General features: G+C 34.1%; 1 protein-coding gene across 7 annotated transcripts in view; it reads left to right on the forward strand.

Moving 5' to 3' along the window:
* Positions 1-1,245: 1,245 nt before the first annotated feature.
* Positions 1,246-20,612, forward strand: part of cut (homeobox protein, cut) — a 196,354-nt gene continuing 176,987 nt past the window's right edge. For all 7 annotated transcript variants that reach the window (XM_073078575.1, XM_073078577.1, XM_073078576.1 and 4 more), the window contains exon 1: positions 1,246-1,667. The gene's annotated coding sequence lies outside the window, so the exon portion shown is untranslated. The remainder of the gene's footprint in view (positions 1,668-20,612) is intronic.

Genomic DNA, 20,612 nt, shown 5'->3' on the forward strand with positions numbered 1-20,612 from the left:
ATCAATTTGTAAACGGAATTTGTGGATTTAAGCGCGGAAAACTAGGTGAAAATGAGGAAAACTTACGCCTAACGCCATCTAGCGATGAGCAGCTGTCACTAAGAAAATTTCGCTCAGAGTTACAACGGCACAGAAGTTGATGTAATAAAATTGGTTTTCCTTATTATTAATTAATAAATTAACATAAAATTAATATATAAATCTTAGCACCTATCATTAAATAAAGTTATTTATTATTATGACTATGTACGATTTATTACTGAAATTAAATTAAATTTACGTTTAAAACGATACGTTAATATTTAGGATTATTGCCGTTATTTTCGTTGAAATTACATATTATTACAATATTAAAATATAGATACTTTTAGAATTATAAGTAAGGTAATTATTTATCGTTGGAATTATGCACATAGAATTAAAACAATAATATACGACAAAAGTGTTTTCTTATGTTTTAGTAAGAAAGGTAGTTTAATAGAAAAGAATAGGGTAAAAGCCCCAATAATCGGCCCCATCGGAGGATCGGCGATCGCACACCGAACCTAGTAACCGAATTTCGGGCGCGAAACAAAAACTGACCTACATTGGCGCCCTACCGAGTTCACCCACCCCTGCCGGCTGAGACGGGCCCTACGCGTCTTGCCCTTTCTGACTGTTCTGCACTTTCGATTATTTCAAGGTGATCTATTTTTTATTTTATTTCTTTATAAAAATTATAATAAACTTTTTCAAAAGTTTTTTTTCGATTCTAAAATAAAAAGCAAGTAAGTTAACCTAATTACTACCAAGTAGCAGGCTGTAAAACAATCGTCGAAAAAAAATGAAAAAAAAAACAGCAAAAAGTTCAAGATGCACCTACATAACTGTGGTACAGAACAAGAAAAAAGAATGCAACTGTTCTACAAGTCGTCCAAACGTAAACAAATAAATGTCAGCACAACCAGCCACGGTTTCAAGTCCGAGCGGGCAGTCGATTGCGCCGCAAAAAAAGCGCATCCTATTATCGACTACAACAAAAGGACTTGTGCAGCGATACCTAAGTACACATCTCGATTCATCGTCTCAACTCGATCCGAACCGATCCTATTGGCGCGCCCCACTGTCGCCGCGAGGGAGCGGGACGGCGATCGTGATTCCGGCCGCGCGCGATAAGGAGGGAGATGGTCATCTTAGCTGCCGAGTGGCGTCCCACTGGGCGGGGCCGCGCCAAGGAGTGAGCCTCAGATGCGCGTAGTGCTGGTGGGGCCTCGTCCGAAGGATCGCACTGCAGTCGTCCGTCGCGGCACCGACGCGCGCCCGCGACCACGCCGCGCTCGCAGGATCACCTTACGTAATAACTAATCGGATCGAACCGCTCATCCGATAATCGATTGTGACAAGTGAACTCTCAATTAATGTGTTTTTATTTTGTTTATTTTTTTCCGCGGAAAAAGTGAACTTCCGTTTTTGTGCGCACTGTGTCATGTTGTTGTTTTGTTTTCGCACGAACTCAATTATTTTCGGGGATACCTGACTGTGTTTTGCTACAACATTTAAAGACAGTGAGTGCTGACGTTTTGAGTTTTTCCGAAACGAATTTTGTTTGTGAGATTTAGACTCGATGTGTTTTGTGGACATCATTAAAATATATTTATGAGTTTTTATCACTTCTCATCGGGACAATCGTAAGTGTTATCTTTTATTAAGTGTTACTTATTAGTTGTTGTGAGTTTAGGGACTTTTGTAATTGTGTTTATGAAGTTTGTGATGATTCGTAATTATTTTAAGATGTGAAACAATGTTATTAACTATTGTCATTAGAAGAAATTCTTATTAGAATACATGAATTATAAAAACTTTAAAAGTATAACTAAAGTTTAGATACGATGTATATCAGACATTTTAATTTAAAATCTTAATTTTTAAATACAAATCAAGTAATAACTCTACAAAATAAAAACGTAATTTGTTTGAAATAATCGACTTAATTAAAAACAGAAGAAAATAAAACAAGAAATAAGCACACAATTAGTTATAAACATTTAATTATCGAATAACTGAACATTATAAAAACGTTGCTATAGAAATAAATTGCACCATCGAACAGCATAGCTGGTTAGAAATTTAGAAAAAAAAGTGATCTCATTAGCGATAAAACTATCGTTAGAAATCGGTGATAATAGTGATCGGTAAATCAAGTGTTCAATTAATGCGAGTCGGTTAATTGGTGCATGCGTTGTCGGTGCGATCCGATCAAACCATTAATGCCAATGTGATTGATCAGTGTCAATTACTGTTCCGTTTACCCCACGTTTTCGTGTCCCTTTACGTTCGTTCGCTGTATTTTAAAACACAGATTCACGTCGCGTTTTCTTGTGTGTTTAAATTTTAAAGTGGTCTTATTGGAACTCGTTAAATCTTACAAATAATACAATAATTTTTAGTTCCCTTATAAATTTAATTGTTTTCTCAGAATTTTTTGCGCTTTTCATTGGGATTGTAGAAGATTGCCGTTTTTATAAATATGTATTTTACCCATTTATTTATTTCTTATGAGAATATATTTAATAAAAAATACATGTATTCAGCGGATTGTCATGTTCGAATTAGAAATTAAATGACGATAATGTTCGTTTTTAACCCGTTTTGTATTAGTGTCACGATAAAAGGGGGACAAACATAAACTATTTTAAACTAAGTACTGTTATTAACTAAGTTATTGCTTAATGAAACTTGATAATTATACTGAAAACTTATCATCTGTAGTATTTTATCGACACAATTATAAAAGTTAATAGTAACTCGTTTGAATTATCAAAGTATCATTTTTATATGGTATTAATAAAAACTAATTAGAACCACTCTTCCAATAAGACTTATGTTTTAATTTGTTTAACTTATAATAATTATATCAGTGAATAAATGCATATATTTTTATATGTATGGGTAATATATACGGTAAAAATATGCCTATTAATGAGAATGTGAATAATATAAAATAGTACATGAAAATATTATAATAGTTGGTACACATTGTTGCAATTCTAAGTGCAGTACTATTAAAAAAAAGGATAAAAATAATTAATTTGGTCCGTTCATTGTCATCATAATGATGAAAGTTTGACGAATTTGGTACAGATGGCGTCTCTCGAGGTGCTTGACCCCTTTCCCAGTTCGACAACTGTACTGTTGTCTGTGCGTAACTTTTGTTTTACATCGCAATGGTATTCATTTCCTGTATTTTTTGTGTTTCGCCAAATAAATGACTTGGTCTGTTTTTTTTTGCATTTGTACAATTCTTGGATTTATCATTTATTAAATATGTAAAATACTAAGTTAAACAGTCGTAATAAGTGCGTGTAATCGATATTGTAGTGCTATTTAATAGTGTAACATAACATAACTTTTCAGTTTGAAACTTTAGTAAATATGAGTGTTAAAAATGTCCGTGATATGATGTAAAAAAATACATGTTTATGAAATTCGTATAAAATAAATAGATAATTATTGATAGAAATTATTTCAAGATATAAATTTAAATTTTTAATAAAGAAACTTTATAACTAACTTACTACAATTTAAGAGAAAATTTGAATATAAAAATGTTCTTTAATACGTAAGTAAAGATAATATAATTTATTGGCAATTAATTACATTAATCCTATTCCGTAATCAAAAAGTTGAACTTATTTAATATCTTAATTGATATAGGAAACACTAATGGAATAAAAATAATATCTAATTAGTGTTAGTCGTTCATCTCAAGTTTTTTGAAGTCATAAATAATAATTAGGTACTTTACAATAAATAAATATTTGCGATATATTTTCGTAAATTACTTATAATTATCGCAAACAGTAAGTAATAAGAATTTTAATAAGATAATGAATTAGTTACGTTGAGTTAATGAATTAGTTAGTAACTAAATTAATGTATGTATAATTATCACTGTATTGCAATTAATTAATTTTAAATTTCAATTTGTGATAGTCGAAAACAGGTACATTTACCCTATTGCAAAAATCATTGAAATTATTTTAAAATAATAAAAATGTCTTGAAGATTTTATTGTCTAACTTGATTCTCAGTATTAGCACTGTTAAGTAGCTACCCATTAAATCCCACTGTTGGGCAAGATGGACCAATCTACTCCACGCTTCCCTTATTATTCCTACGAGTCGTGAATGGATTTATGTGAACAAAACGATTATTTCTTTAACAGAAATTAATTGGTAATCGTGTAGTTACATTTATCGTGAGACACGGTGTAAGAAATAGGTACATTGTTCAACGATACTAGACTTACACGCGACGTTGCTTGTTCCCAAAGGTGTTAGGCACAATAGATCAGAGAAAAATCTGTTAAAATGATGAAATGTTATTACGGGTAATTCGTTATTCTGCCGAATGATGAAAATAATATCCTTATGATGATAAAAATGAAGTAGTTCGTCTATATAGTTTCTGAGTTATATAGTTTTATAATTTAATATTACTTGTACCCGTATGTAGAATATGAGGTATTACATATTTGTAACTTAATATTGAAAATCATTGTTATAATGACTAATTTACTCTTTTCTACGTAAAACTTATCTTCTTATTACTAATTCAAAGAAAAATGATTATATCTAAAAATGTACTTACCTATGTAGGTAGGTAATATTAAAATTATAATACTGAAAACCACTTTTAGAATATACAGTATCTATCTTTAGTTTTGTGTAGTAGACATAAAGATAAATATACAAATGAAATGATTCTTCATTTAAAGACTTGCCTGGTCAGGCATCGAACCTGAATCCCATTGTGACATGCGGGTTATACTTCATCCCTCAATGATTAATTTGTTAGGGGTGTCGGTATATGTCAGAAGTAAGGGTTGATTTTCTTTTACGTAGCGGTGATGCCGACGCAAAACTATGAGGGGATTTTTACCTTTAAAAAATTAAAAGCCGATCCTAAAAATCTGAATTATAGATTTAAAAATATTTTTTTTTTGATTTATGTAGTTTTCTTCGTAAAACTGACAATGTTCACCGCGCACTATCAAACTGTTTTTTTTTTATAAAAATAAACTTTTTTAGAGAATTAGCCGTAAAAATTTTATTCCTACTTCCGTTAATACAAGTGATAGGTAGTCTTAGACTACCTTACCCTCTATGAAATAAACAATTAGGTTAACCTTGTACAAAATTAAGTTAAAGTTAAAAAGCGGTCATGCAATTCGTCTTAGTAATAATTATGTTCATACAATGAGGTGTTTTATTTTTGAAAATATTTGACCTCGCATCTTGTAATAACTGCAGTAAACATGTAAAAACTACATTGAATAACTTCCTTACAAAAAGTTAAAAATTCTAAGTAATGAATTATTTCCATCCCACTGTTGGGAAACTGCCTTTTAAAATGAGAAGGTCCATAGTCCACCATGCTGTCCAAGTGTCTTTTGAAAGATACAATTATACTTCTTTGAAAACCTTTTTAGAGAACTCAGGCATATAAGTTACCGCGTCAAGTTTTGCTTCACCGTAAATTAATTCATTATTAATAAGCCCACTAGTTCAAAAAATCAGGAGCTCAGGATACGAATCCTGGAACAGTCCGTGATACGTATTTTTAACCACTGAGCTATCATTCTTATAATAGTTAAATTGCTACTGTTAGTATAACGCGGTTTTATCAACTATTGATCAAGTTTTCTAATCATTATTATAATTAAAATATATGTATTATTATTAATACTATCTTTGATAAGTAAAGAAACTTCGCCGCCTTGAAATTTAATGAAGCCACAAAAGGCTGATTTTTCAGTTATTTTTTTTTTAATTCTTGACAAATAAAAAACATTTTTAGAGAAAAATTACGAATAAAAATACTGCGTAATTTACATAATAAATAAATAAGTATTTCAAATATTTTAAAACCTTTTTACGGCACTATTTAGATTCTCAAAACTAGTTACATTTTCTTGTTAGAAGTGCGTAATCTAAACTAATATATGAATATTTACTTTATATTAAATTTAATTAACACTAATATATGAAATAAAAAAAAAACAATTAGTCGATATGATGAATCGACAGATTGTTTGCAACAGGTGATATTGACACCTATTGGTACTTCCGTCATGGAATTGGTAGTGTAGTTTCATCTTAAACACTCGTTTAATCGGTAGCCTGGTTTGAGAGGAGTAACAATAGAAAAGGCATTCCAACTTAGTCCACACAACTATAGGCAACCTCAGGTAGAACTCTAATTCTATCTGGAGTTGATTATAGATGTCCATGGGCTGATGCCATTAGATTGATTACGTCATTCAAATTGTAAAAAGTTATATTGTGTTCTGATGTCAAGGGGTAAAAATGCACTTGTACGACACGTTCTAACTTAACCTTTTAGGGTCTTAGGGTCGCAACCCTTCTAAAGACCTCAAGTACGATTCAAGTAACTTTGCAGTTACAAACCATGGTCATCATTGACCAATAAGTTGGCAGATTCTTTTGTGGTTCAACTCAGGAGCATCACCGTCTCAACTATTTCTGCTTAATTACAGCAGTGTTAAACGCTGCTGTGTTCTGGTTTGGTAGTGTTGTTGAAAGGTGTGGTAATTGGGACACACTTTTCCGAGGCGTTCCAGCTTAGTCCTCAGGAGTAGCGGCGCAAATGTGGCCGACCTTTAGTTAGGACTATATAATTATATTTGGGGTTGATTACAAATGTCCATGGGCGGCAGTAGCCACTTACCATCAGATGGACTGCATGCTCGTCTGCTACTCCTATATTTTAAAACAGAGATGAACCACGAGTTGACTAGCTATATAAAAAGTTATCGTCTGTCTGTACCGTAAGAAGATCGACATAGGTGCTAACATCCGTTCGATATCTTTGATGACTCGTTTTTGTCTCTGTTCGTGGAAATTTTATTGTTTTATAACTCTACAATTCATATGTAGAGACTTATCTCTACCTGTTTAAAAAAATGAAAAGTTGCTTAGTTTATTTTTCGAATATTCATCATTAACCCCTTACTGTCCCACTGCTGGGCACGGGTGACGGGTTAATTGTTGTAGTACCTATTATAACTACAATTCATAGGTATGTAGAGACACTTATCTGTACATGACTCAAAAATGAATAGTTTCTATATTTATTTTGCGAACATTTATCATCATCATTATCAACCCACTGTCCCACTGCTGGGCACGGGTCTTCCCTCAGAATGAGAAAAATTAGGCCATAGTCCGCCGCGCTGGTCAAGTGCGTATTCGTAGAATTCACATGCCTTTGAAAACTTTTTTGTTTAGATTTCCCAGGTATTATAGACTGCATACTTGCTTGCCATTTTAAAATAATAGCCATTTATAATCAGGTGGATTATATGCTACTTTGCTAATACAAAAGATATATAAAAGCTGCTTTCTAAACAAAATAAAGTCGAATCCGACCGTCCAAACTAGTTCACATACATAATAATACAAAACACAGTCGATTCTCAAGCAATAATGTATTTATAAGCTAATCAACAATGTATGGCCAAGAGTTTAGTACCAGATGGCTTAATCATTAGCATGTTAAAAATACTCGTTAATTATGAGATGAACTCACTTCATTATGGTTTCTGTGTCAATTCGAATCGTATATAATTTTTATTGGGTTGTGTCATGTGACTTTTGTGTTACTACTTTGAGATCGCGGTTTTCCCTGCGTGTCAAATGTCTATAGTGATCAACCTTTTTGAAAGTACTATTTTTTTATATTGAAATAGCGAATGAGCTTGCAGTCCTCCTCATGGTAAATCACTGCTGCTCATGAAAATGAGAAACCAGCTACATATACCTGAATCCATCATGGGTGTGTTGCCTAAGATGAAGACTAAGATGATCGCTTCTTATGTAGAAAGCCGATATTCACACGCTTCCGAAACGCAGAACTATTTCGCGCTAGAAATACATGTGACAGTGGTACCTACCAGTCGAACCAGACTTGTAAACCTAACGAAACTAACCACCATTAACTAATAACTCCATAAACTTGTAACGCATTCTTTTATTTATCTCCGGCCGCGGCAAAATTGATACAAATAAGAATTAAGCGTACCTGAAATTCGAACTCTGTACTTAGTATGTCAAATAAAAACTTCACTAAGTCATAGTACTTAATAAAGTTATCTTTGCTTAATAAAGTTCTTATTACAGATCAATAAGACCCTACTGAGGGTCTTGTGACTAATATGTTTCAATAATTAAAACAATACATATAATCATTAGTTAGTTGTTACCCGTGGGAGCGTCCGGTGCGATATATTTTTGATTAACATGACGTCATTATTATTGATATACGGGGTGTTGAAAATGTGTAACACCGTTATTTTCTTCGATGTTTTTTCTAGCTAAAAAGTAATCTGTAAATAGTTACAGTAAATTTGGTTAGTAATAGTAATACTGACTGAAATAACAGCTTACACTAGTGTGTTTTGAAGTATGAATATTATACAAGTTTTGTACAATTTTTACAGGTTCCTTATTTTTATATCAACAAATAGGATGTTTTGAAAATTCATCCCTTAATGGGTTAATTAAATCTAAAATTTAGGCAATAAACATGTAAGACCAAATTTACAAGAATAGAAGCACGTTGGCATATATGTGAAGATAATCTGTACTAGGTACACATCGACTATTCATATTTCTAATTTATATCAAACTTGAGAATAAATTGAATTCAAATTAATTTAAATTTTAAATCGATTCCACGTATCCAAAATATACCAGATTATTGAGAACTCATTAAAATTTTAGCAATAGTTAATTAATTCAACCACATACCGATCTATATAAATTAACATATGAAATGAAATATTTAACAAAACTTATTGATTTACATATAATATATTCTAATATCGGGCAGTTTAGCATAAGTATAACAAATATTTTTTATAATATATATGTCATTTTATTGGCCTTAAATTTACGACAAAGCGATAAATATGTAACAGGCGATAAATAACAGAGGTCAATTTAATACTTGTTAGAAATGTATTTCCATATACACGTATAATTACAAATTCCATAATTATAATATATTACATACATTTTACGAACCGATTTTACTAATAGATGTAGGCATTATGAATGAAAAATTATGTGAGAAAATTTTGTTTTATTAAAAACAGATGTAAAGATCACGTCTAATATTTTGTGATCATCAGTGCCCACCGTTATCAGTAACTGAATCTAAGAATAAGAACAAAAGAAAAGTGGTAGTTTCACAAAAAGTTGCGTGAAGAAGTTATTAAAAGTTCATCAATAAGAAATATTAGAAAAACTTCACTTAGGTATACTTACCTACTCGAACGAAAAATAATAAGATAGTCTGACAAAAATCTGTTTAACTTGAACAATTAGAATTATAAAAAAATATACAAATAAAAAACGAATCAAACAGCATCTAAAAATATTTTGATCTATACAATTGCAATATTTCAACTGCGAAGTATATTTTAAGAGCACCCTGTAGATCTATAAGATGATCGTGTTTATACTAACGTTATCAGGTAAAACGAAACGCACCTCCGGACGCCGTATCAATTATATCATTGCCTATTTATTATAATTATTATGATGTAGGTACTGTTGACGCTGAGAAGTGTGGGAAGGCTGGGAACTAATAGGGTGTTGCGATACTCCTTTTCCCACTGCTGGGCATTACAATGATACTAGTATTAGTACTTAGTATTTATTATAGCGGCCACCGTTATAGGTACTCTGTAAAAAAATCTAGTTTCTATTTAGAACGGTTTAAGAGATAGAGCGCTGGCTCCGATTATAGAGTCCCGTTTTTACCCCTTGGGTACGGAACCCTAAAAATTAAGTTACATTGAAGTATATTATAATCACGATTTCGAAATAACTAACTAACAATTGTTTAAAAACAAAATCTGACTACTTAAAAATATTTCCTATGCCCTCCTCCACCCCGCATTGAGATGAATCCAACGACATCTCATTCAAAATCCGTCAAGCCGTTTGGGTTATAGAGCATAGAGCATGCCAAAGAACGAGGCTTACATACATATGAAAAACATTACCCTCCGAGGTCGGTTTAAAAGTTATTTTAAATATTAGTAGTAATACTAGTATTAGTAGTAGGAGTAGTAGAAAGATGTAGGGCTCTACATGCAAAGTACATACATACAAAGTAAAAACATTCGGGTAAAAAGTTATTTTTCATAATATGGGAACAGCAGACGAGCATGCAGTTCACCTGATGGTAAGTGGCTACTGCCGCCCATGGACATCTGCAATCAACCCCAGGTAAGATTAGGTATTTCTAACTGGAGTCGGCCACAGGTGCGCCGCTACCCCTGAGGACTAAGATGGAACTCCTCGGAAAAGTATGTTTCCCTTACCACACCCTTCAAACCAGAACACAGCAGCGCCTGACGCTGCTGTTATTAGGCAGAAATAGGTGTGGCGGTGGTGCTGCCGGAGTCGAACCGCAAAAAGTTCTACCACCTTCAGATATATACCACCTATTATAAGTAGTAGTCGTAACACTAGTACTAGTAATAGTAGTAGTAGTAGAGCAAAGTAGGACTCTACATGGTAATGGTAACCCAATGTTACAAACTTGAATCATTCCCAAGGTTATATATGGCAACTATGCCATTAATTGATACATCACTCCATAGCTATTGTTTGCTTGCAATATTATGATACTCTACACCGGTGTGGCCCAAGTTATGAGCAGAGCGATTTAATTTTTAATTTCGTATAATTGAGTAGAAATTATTGTCTTAATAATAAAAAAAGCTAATAGCCCCAAAAATAGTACACAATACGAATATCTTAAAAAAATAAAATCTGTCTTTTCGAATGTAAATAATAAAATAACTATGTTAAGACATAGAGAAATATGTAAAGACATCGAATGTATTTTATATGTTATTTTAATATTATAAGTAATATTATGAATAAATATAAAATATTATTCCTATCAATTTAAAATTAAGAAATGAACATTACCCAGGTTGGACAAGGCATAAGTTCAATCCTATCTGCTGTTTATTACAGATATCCACAAGTATCAGATGTACTACATAATCATCAAATATTAAAACAATAGCAAATATTTAATGCATAGATAATCCAAAAATACTTTGGCCAACAACTACTTTGATTCAATCACACCTCAACTCCTATAACTTGTACCACACAACTAAACACCGCTAAACGTTACACCGTAAACGTTTATCGACTTTCACACCTTATAATAGAGGCTAATTTCCCTTCCCAGAAACCGTGAGAAAATATTCCCGCGTCTCAATAACAGTGATAAGGAACCGTCGAACGAAGTAATATGAGTATCGTTTTTGTAAGCTTCCTAGAAAACATACTATAGTTCGATCTAGTACTTGCTTGTGATGTACTTTTTTGCAAAGGAAAAAACAAGCCTAAACATAATTTTACATTATTTTACGATTATTATCCATATAAAGAAATAAGTCTTGAAAGTATAACTCGCGTTGAGTAAAAATGTTTCATTATGTGCATTTTTTGTTTAAAAATGAAGGAAAAAGCACTTGATGGTAGTCTGCCTTCCTCGTTTGTAGTAGTCTGCTAATAGCACTGAAATTTTACCTGAGCTCGGCCACAGAGCGTTGCTACATCTGAAGACTAAGTTGGAACATATGTGATACGTGTTATTAGTAGACTCTCTGAATCCGCATTTATTACTGTTGTTCCAAGGAAGTACGTGTGGTATATGAAGGACTAAGTTAGAATGCTTCGTATGCTTCCTTTATCATACCCTTGAAAACAGGGTGCAACAGCGCTCAGTACTGTTATAAGACAAACAAGCGTGGTAGTGGTGCATTTGTAGTCGAATCATAAATAATTCTACTTACACTTAAACTGATCAGCATTGTAAATAAGTAAATCTTGATATCGGAAATGTAATATTACTTTACATCGGTACATATAAAACGAATGAAAATCAAACGTAATTTTGACTTTTAACCAATATGTGGGATACAAGGCATAATCAACACAACCCTTTGCCTAACTCAATAAAACAACAGTTTCCGATCGACTCTTTTATTTGTACAACCAATTTTATAACCGCGGCCCAACATGTGGCGAAATCGGTGCTACCGATCTGAAAAAAAAGAAAATATCCCTCTCCTTGTCCGATGTAGAGCGCCGTCTCTTTCCCCCCGCACATGTGTTTCCCGCCTGTGATCAATGAATATTGTTTTTTCAATAGTTTTAAAGGGTTCCGTTTATGATCTGTAACCGAATAATATTCCAATAAAATACATGTGATCGGCTGAAGTTAATGCTTCAGTTGATAAAAGAGCTAACAAAACTGTTACGTACGTAATAACTCAGTGATATTTATATTAGCTATTGTCTGCTTTGGCGAATCATTAAACTATAATTTCTCGTTAATTTGCAAGATTTTTGTCTTAATGCCAACGAGAACGCAGTCTTATGTTATGGTCTTATGGTCAAAATCGCCAATGAATATCTATAATCACAAATATAATAGTCCTACGTAAAATTGATCACAAATGCATTGCCATTGGAAACGGATGGAAGAAAAAAGAAAGGTCCAGGAAAACAATACAATTGATTGATTGATTGATCTATTAGAGTAGCATTTTTCGAAATGTTACTTGCTGTCAGCGCTTTAGAGGTTAACTTCGCCAAGATTTCAATCCAATAGAAGCGAAGTAGTTGAAAGAAGATATGTAAATTCTTGAGTACTGACGAGCCCTAGTTTTGAACTATCACCAAAGACACGATCATTGCAGAATAAGTGTCATCAGAGCCACAAATGCATTCGTCCATAAAAGATTTACAATCCACATTACATCTCAACTAATATTAATATGACACTTATAATTAGAGAAAGCGTCATTCTGACTCCTAAGACTATTTTAGCGGCCATATTTATCTAATATTATTGTCTTTAGCTAATGCTCCATAGGAAAATAAACTCTATATGCTCTCCTAACATTAACGACCACGCATTGACATTTAGAAGCTGGCAGCTGATCAAAATGATTGAATCCATTGGCAGTTTGCTACGAGCGTGATGTAAATTATAATTCGCTGCTGTGGCAGTTTCGTACATATAGAATCAAAATATGTGACCAAAGTACATTCTTTGAACGATACTATCACTTCCTATGGAATTATGAGAAAAGAAACGGCAGTAGAAAGTCTATAACATATCTTCCTTGAACAACATATTTTACAATATTATTAGACTACGTATTTAATCTAGTGCCAATATCATCCTAAATTGAAACACTCTTAACACTTAATTCCTCCAGAAGTTAGGATACAAGGATCTTAAAAATCAGTTCAACTTCAAATCAATCCATGAATTGGCCAAACTCATCGTAGCAAATATTCTGATGACGGTGGTTACTTTCAGCAATACAGCTCATCTGACTTAGGTTTAGTTTAAAAATAATTGATTTCGACATGAACACTGCACTGGGCGATAAATGACATGTGATACTTTGAAGACTCTACTCCTTTCCTGGATTCCAGTAATGCCACGGGAATAGACAGACGTATATTACAAAATACAGTTGGATCGGAAAATTGAGTTAGTTATGATTAATGTAATCGCCCGCAAATCGTTGACTCGATTCCAAGATGTTGCTAAATTTCGCATTCCAATATATATAACTTTTTGACAATTATAATACAATATATACCAAATTTGCAAAGACTCCATATAGATGAAAAAAATGGAGTGCATAATACATAAACAGTGCATAAATGTGAAGTATAGACCCATTTTCTACATTTATAGACCTACAGAATTACTTCACACGTGTAAAACAACACCCACACTTATCAAATCATCGCCCTAACATACAAACACTGAAGTCCAAGAAGTCAAGTCACACGTCACGACTCACGACATGTCGCGTCGTACCCGCGTCGTGTTTCGACACTCATAGCTCAAAATAGTCGGTCGAATACGTCGTCCATCATTACACGCCGTCACCTGTTCGAGTGCGGATCAAACGTCCATCTGTTGCGTTATTCTACTCATATCTATCTATATCCATCTATCAGCCCTCAAAAATGTTCTGCTAGATCTATTAGACGACGACTTAGATCTCTAGTTAAAATTTGGCCTTAGTAGTGACTAAAAATAGTGATTTTTTTGTAAAATTGGAGCAGCAAACGAGCTTGTAGTGTAATTGGTGGTAAGTGGTCACTGCCGCCCATGAACATCTATGCCCAATTTCATATAGAACATGTTCTACCAAAAGCCAATCACAAATGCGTTATGTGTACGTCGGCCAGCATCCGAACCCCACAAACGAAACAGAACTGCTTCACTCTAGCAATGGGTATCACGGTGTTAACATACTGGCTCTACCTCCGAACTCAGTGCAAACATTGTAGACTATACCTATCTCCTAGATAAATTCTTAGTTGCCTTCTATAATTACCCCGAAGATTTATTGAAAAATCTACTCTTTGGAATTACATTTCCAAATAATCGATAGTGCACCGTTAAACTGTATTCAATACTGTTTTCCAAATGAACTTCATTTGTGTTTGTTAGCTCTCAATAAAAATGAATGTAAGAATGTCTTTCCCATAATATCCTGCTATCAATAACTCCTTGTCATTGACAGCGCCAGAAAAAATGCAGTGGATTGGGGCGGCGTGATGTACTGTGTCGAATCTATGGTGTAGTGTTGCCATGTTTATTGGGATTCGAGGATAAGACTTACCAATATCGTCTCCTCTACTGTCAGGACGGGATAGTTATCATTATGTTCAGAAAATAGATGTAACAAATCACCTACTGCAGTGCATAGCTAGTTATATGAAATTAGCTTCACCATCAACCCATTACTGTCCCAATGCTGGGCAAGGGACACCTGTCAGGATGAAAAAGATTTGGACAAGTGCGAATTGGGAAATTTCACATATCTCCTTACGTTTCTTCGCGATGTTTTTCTTGACCGTTTAAACAAGTGATAATTAATTTCTAATACACTCATAACTATGAAAAATCAGAGGTGCATGCCTGGGACTTGAACCTCGCATCCCTCGTTCAGGAGGCCGAGTTTCTTAGCCACTAGGCTGTCATTGGTTGTAATTCGAGTATGTTAGTCTTATTTTTAAACCTTTTTACTGTAACTTAAGTAATTGTTTTAATTATAGTAATTTGGGAAAAGTTGTAGTAATCCTCGCTGCTTCTGTAGTTCGTAATTATTTTTCAAAGGCAGATAGTCATTTTAGACGTTAGTAATTTTAATTAAATATTGTGTTAATAGTACTTTTTTATTTTAGTCTACAAATTACATACTTAGAGCTTTTTTATAAAATTACAGTAGCAAATAGGCAGTACACTTAATGGTAATTCGCTGCTGCTCATGGACATCTGTGACCAATTCTATGTACAACAGGTTCTACCTAAAGCCGATCACAGATTGCTTCATACTCGTATGTAAGTCATCCATACACATCCACCAAAACGAAGTAGGCACTGTTCGCGCTACAATTGATTATTTTATCCCCGTTTTACTTATTTTATTCCTATTTTGCTAGCAACGTGGTCACCGTTAAGCGGGAGCGGGGAAAAAACATCGAAATGTCATATTCGTTTTCCGATGTCTTTTTCGGTTCCCCTCAAGGGCGTAGGGAAATACCAAGAATAAATGTGAATGCATCTTTACGATTGAAACTTTGTATGCAATTATGATATTTTAGAACTAATTTTGACCGTAATGAATGTTTACTAATCGCTCTTGTTTAGTTTTTGGTTACTATTAAATCTGTTTTAATTTCAAATAGTCACGTAAAAGCAACATTGTTTTATTAAGCATTCTATAAATGAGTACTTTCCGGAAATCACGAAATAATCTGATAATGAAAGAAAAAAATTGATATACACGCATTGATAGAAACATTTTTTCCCTCATAAAGACTAATTCCCCCACTGAATTCAAGGTGCGACCGCGTCACGACCATAAACTATAGTTTTTTCTTCACAAACTTCGTCTTTCCCGCGTTTTTTACTACGATTATGTCATCTCGCACTGTTTTAAAACCCTAATGAATAATAAATTGTCTAATTATTATCCCCTCGAGTGCCCCGCACGTATTTATATATTTCAAAAATAGATCCCACCTATCTGCCCAATTTATCTATGGACTTGACATTATTTCGATGATGGACGGTGTTCTTACTTCCTGTGGGTTCTTATTTTTGATATACATAGTAGTTCATTATGTTGATTTGGAGTCTAATTTACGTATAATTCAATGTATACTAATATTTATAAAATCATTGTATTAAATTCATAGATTGTGTAAAATAAAACAAGTCATACTGTAGCTAAATTTGAGATGAGTTATTTAATAGGAGTTTTTTTTTTAACTTAAATAACAAATGACCATGCAGTCTACGTGATGGTTAGTACATAATCATTGCCGCCTGTGGACAAAATTTGACAACATACATTTCCGAGACATTCCAGCTTAGCCCTCACAACTCAACCCAACAAGTCAACCTCAGGTAGGAATCTAGTCTTACCTGGGATTGATTGATGTCCATGGGCAGTAGCCACTTACCATCAGGTGGACTGCATGATAGTCTGCTACTCCTATATTATAAAAAATGTTCTACTACCTATCTATTAAATAATAATATGACAACAGTACATATGAATGGAATTTATTATCTATGAATGCAGACATAATGTTTGAATAGTCTTTGGCAGAAATATAAATTTAAAAATAAACCGACGAGAGAATTGTTAGGAGTGGGCGCGTGCATCTCGCAAATAGATGCAATGACGCCATAAAAATGCCATTGTTTTGATGAAAAACGCTAATTATTTAAAGGTACCTAGATCCCTTCGTGGTTCAATGGTGGAGGTACCATCGACACACCTATATTTAAACAGCGGTGTTAAACGCTGTTGTGTTCTGTGTTCAAAATTGTACTATTATAGTATGTACTGAATGTCAAATGACAATCTTTGATAAACATTGGATAGATCGATTATTAATAACGGACGTTAGTCTTTAAGGTTGGCGAGGCATTCGTGACCGATCTTAGGTAACACTGCAATCCTATCTGGGGTTCATTATTAATGTCCAGTATGTCCATGGGTTAAATTGACAACTGACGATCGGTTGGATTGCATACTCATTTACTATTTCCTTTTAAATATGATAATTAAACTTCTAACATTGAGCACGATGTTATTACAATCATGTTTTTGTCACATACCAATTTGAAAGTTGTAAAATGAATGAAATAGTGATAATCGATTAACTTCCAATTATGAGTAATTACAACAAGAGGTCAGTAAAGTATATCAATTGAATATACACCTGCCGTAAGGCGGCGCGCACACTACACGATTTGGTCGAAGTAACATTTTATCGACGCCAAATTATATTGTCGTGTGTGTGTCAACGGCCAAGTGTTTGCATCTTTTAATACAATAATATTAAACACTATTTGTATTTGTCTACAAAATTTAAAAGGTGTTAAGTCAGCGTTCTTTGAAGTAGAAGATAAGCATGCAGTTCACTTGATGTGACCACATATGTGCCGTCCATGTACATCAGTAACCAGCTCCATATATAGGAGTCCTACCTAAAGCCGATCACAGATACGTCGTTACTCCAAGGGATCAATAAAGGTCGCCACTTATATAAGTCAGCCGTCATATCCACGGACGACACTGACCACTACTGTCAGGTAGACTACATGCTCATTTACAATTCCAATTTGAAAAAAAAACGCCAGACGATCTAAGTAGTTTTTTTTTATATAATATACGAGTAGCAGACGAGCATGCAGTCCACCTGATGGTAAGTGGCTACTACCGCCCATGGACATCTGTAATCAACCCCAGACAGGATTAGATATTCCTACCTATGATCGGCCACAGAGGCGTCGCTACCCCTGAGAACTAAGCTGGAACGCCTCGGAAAAGTATGTCTCCGTTACCACACCCTTCAAACCAGAACAATACATGCTATTGATCACTTTTGCCTCTAAGTCTATCTAAAATCTATCTCAGTGTCATGTCCAATGATACTCCGATCACTTGTTGTTGCGTGACCGTTTGCCACATAAAAAGTGGTGTGCCATTCTGTCACACACTGGTCACACGCGATACCTATTTCGAATCAATTGAATTGAATCGGTTTTCCAGACATTCGTGTCGCAAGTGTCATCTTTAATGGCGCTATGAAATTGTCAATTCGATTTACCGTTTTTATGGCTTCGATTTCCGTTATTACACTGATCGATGTATTAACGAAATTACTTGTTTTCATTTTTTACCAACACTTCGACACGCTAAGTTCACGTTATATAAGAACTGAGTTGTATCGTTAACTCACTGCATTATTTATCTACAACTAATTTAAAAAGAAAAAATGTCTGTGGTTCACAACCGTTGGTGCGCGAAATGGCAATCTGTGAGACATCACTAAAGGCAAAGGTAAACAAAACATTCAGCTTAAAAAAGACAAACGTCAAATTTAATGCGTCAAAAAGCACTTAGCACACGTTCAGAAACAAAGAACAACTCGCAGCACACAAAACCCATCAATCAAAGAACTGCAATGAAATAATCGAATTTCCGAACGTCGAGCGCAGTTCAAAGGGCAAGAGGAACCGCAACAGATTAAAAATAAACAAGCAGGGAAAATAAAAGCGTATGAAAGTATGACTAATATCTGGCACAAAGTTCAGTGTCGATAACGCGTCTATAGCAACAAAAGGAGGAAGAAAGGGGAAGGAATTTAAAAAAGGAATGTAAGCGCCTGCCAACCGCTCCGACAGATACAAAATTTTCGATTTGGAATGTTTTCATTCATACTGCCGCGATCTATTGCATCTTTGATGCTTTTGTACTGAAATCGGTTAGCATACCTTTTTAATTTAACTCAGAGCTATTTGCGTTCAAAAAGTCGTAATTAAAAAAAATAATAAGTTCAAAGCACGTTAGGTTAGTAGAAAGTGAAATATATCGTAGTAAAGGTATCCATAAATAAATTATTATCTTTAAAAAACATTCGCATGGCAATAAATAATTAACCTAGAATGAGGCCGTAAAAAGAAACGCCGAACTAAAAGGCATCGATTGAAAGGGAACTGGCGAAGTTTTGTCACGAAACCTCCTTTTCGATGCACGATAGATTTTAGTACCTTTTGGTATTGACTTTCGTTTCGCCGACCAACTTATAAAAACGTTTCATACGAACAAACAATCGAATAGGATCTTTAGTACGATACAATAGAACCCAGTACATTTTGAGTAGGTGTTTGTTTATATTGTTTTCGAGTGTTTAAAAAGTTTTACGCGTGTGAGGGTGATCTTACAGTTTTGTTATATTTATGACAGTGATAAAATTGTTTGCGGCGTGTTCGTTCGGTTAGTATTGAGCACCTGTCCGTTTTATAATTTTATCGTCTACCGTTCTTATCGGAACGGAACGACCAAATAAATCACGTGACCCTTACTATTAAATGCACGTTAAAAAGTACAATTACGTATGAATTACACTTTTATTATTTACAAGTATGTGTATTTGAAATTAGTTATTACTTGTTTTAATGGTGAAGGAAAATATCATGAGGAAACCTATACCTGATTGTTGTGTAAGAAAAGATTTAAAGGAGTGTGAAGTTTACCAGATGAGCACACAGCCCTTTGGGGTTCGACTCCGGTGGCACCACCGCCACACCTATTTCTGCCTCATAACAACAATTTTAAGCGCTGCTGTGTTTTGGTTTGAAGGATGTGGTAAGGGAAACATACTTTTCCGAGGCGTTCCAGCCTTCCAGCTTACTCCTCAGGGGTAGCGGCGCATCTGTGGCTGACCTCAGGTAGGAATATCTAATCCTATCTAGGGTTGGTTACAGATATCCATGAGCGGCAGTAGCCACTTACCATCAGATAGATGCTCGTCTGCGACTCCTATATTATAAAAAAACATGATGTATGCAAAAAATATAATTAAAATAATAAAAATACATACTTTGTATTGTGTTACATTCATTTGTAAATTGGTCTACATTATAATACTTTCCATTTCTTAGTACTTATTCTAATTGTAACGTAATGGAAACATCGCATGTTTAAAATTTCAATTGTCATGTTGGCACTCGAATCAATACTCGCCCGATATAACATTTACAATTCAAATACGGTAAAACGTCTTTGTTTTAGAAAATTATTATTATGAAATAACGTCATTTCGGGACCTTCGAAAAATAAAGTTGTCCATGTTTAGTGGAGCGACGCCCGCACGCGACTTCCTAGATCACTATCGATGACAAATTTATGGATGCAGATCGCAAATAGCTTAACAATTAAATGGTTATTATAAAAAGACGGTAAAACCGAAAGGTATGACTCCGGAGGAACCGCCACACCTATTTCAGAATGCGGTGTTAAGCGCTGCTGTTCTGGTTTGAATGGTGCGGTAAAAGAAACGTATTTGTGGTAAACTCCAGATTGGATTCAATATTACTAAGGATTGATTATATAGACATTTAAGGTAGCGGCCACTTACAACCAAAAGGATTGCATGCTTCCTACCTATTCCAAA

This window comes from Epargyreus clarus, unplaced genomic scaffold (genome assembly GCF_041222505.1).
Source record: "Epargyreus clarus isolate Ecla_fem2 unplaced genomic scaffold, WU_Ecla_fem_2.2 ptg000012l, whole genome shotgun sequence".
NCBI lineage: Eukaryota > Metazoa > Arthropoda > Insecta > Lepidoptera > Hesperiidae > Epargyreus > Epargyreus clarus.